We start from the raw sequence: 955 nt of genomic DNA on the forward strand, positions 1-955 counted from the left end.
TACAGACAGTGATAGGGAAGCAGGGACTGAAACAGGGGGTGAGAACAATGATAAAGAAGAAGAAGAGAAAAAAGATGAAACCTCGAGCTCCTCTGGTAAGACACATCTAATAACTGAGTCTTACAATTGCTTTGAAAGTTTCATATTGTGAAGATTAAGGATGTGTAATACATTGAATAATTTTCTCAGTTGGTTAGTTTTAAGTATAAAGAGAAATCCTAAGACCAGAGAGTTTACTCAGGATGTGTAGCTGAATTGTTACTGCTGTTTTTTGCCCCACCCCTACCCTAGCTTGAGGTGTTTGCCCTTCTGGGCGATTGGAAGCTGCTGATCCAGTTTATTCTCACTTTTTCCATTTTTCGTCTGTCTCAGAAAGGGCATAGTGAAATTCAGATCATTTGGGTTAATATTATTGATTTTCTGTGAGCAGTTTTGGTTAGAAAATGAGTTGGTATTTACTGATTGGATTTTAGTTGTCCTTTCAGCCCTATGAATTATACCATGAATACTCAATCACAGGCTAAGCCCATCTGCCTTCATTTTAGAAAGTGTATTAAAAGGAGCCAATCTCATGGTTTCCATGGGGGAAGAATCTTATTGATATTGTTTCTAGCTTTAGTTTATTCTAAAATGAGTAACCTTGTGCTTTTTTTTTAAGCATACCCTAAATTTTCTTCCCTTTTTAAGTAGTTAACTTTTAAAATTGATATATAATGTACATATATTTTCAGTCCATGTGATCATTTTATACATTTACGTAATCAAATCAGGGTAATTTGCACATCCATCACCTTAAATCTTTATCTTAATACTGTTGCTAAGCAGCATTTCTTGATCTTGTGCTTACATTTGGTTTTGTAGAAGCAAATTCTCGGTGTCAAACACCAATAAAGATGAAGCCAAATATTGAGCCTCCCGAGAATGTGGAGTGGAGTGGCGCTGAAGCTTCGATGTT

General features: G+C 35.9%; 1 protein-coding gene across 1 annotated transcript in view; it reads left to right on the forward strand.

Annotated features, from left to right (window-relative positions):
• EZH2 (enhancer of zeste 2 polycomb repressive complex 2 subunit) overlaps nucleotides 1-955 on the forward strand; it is a 78465-nt gene that overhangs the window by 64053 nt on the left and 13457 nt on the right. The gene's annotated exons all lie outside the window — the stretch shown is intronic.

This window comes from Propithecus coquereli, unplaced genomic scaffold (genome assembly GCF_000956105.1).
Source record: "Propithecus coquereli isolate 6110/MARCELLA unplaced genomic scaffold, Pcoq_1.0 Scaffold75, whole genome shotgun sequence".
In the NCBI taxonomy this organism is placed as follows: Eukaryota; Metazoa; Chordata; class Mammalia; order Primates; family Indriidae; genus Propithecus; species Propithecus coquereli.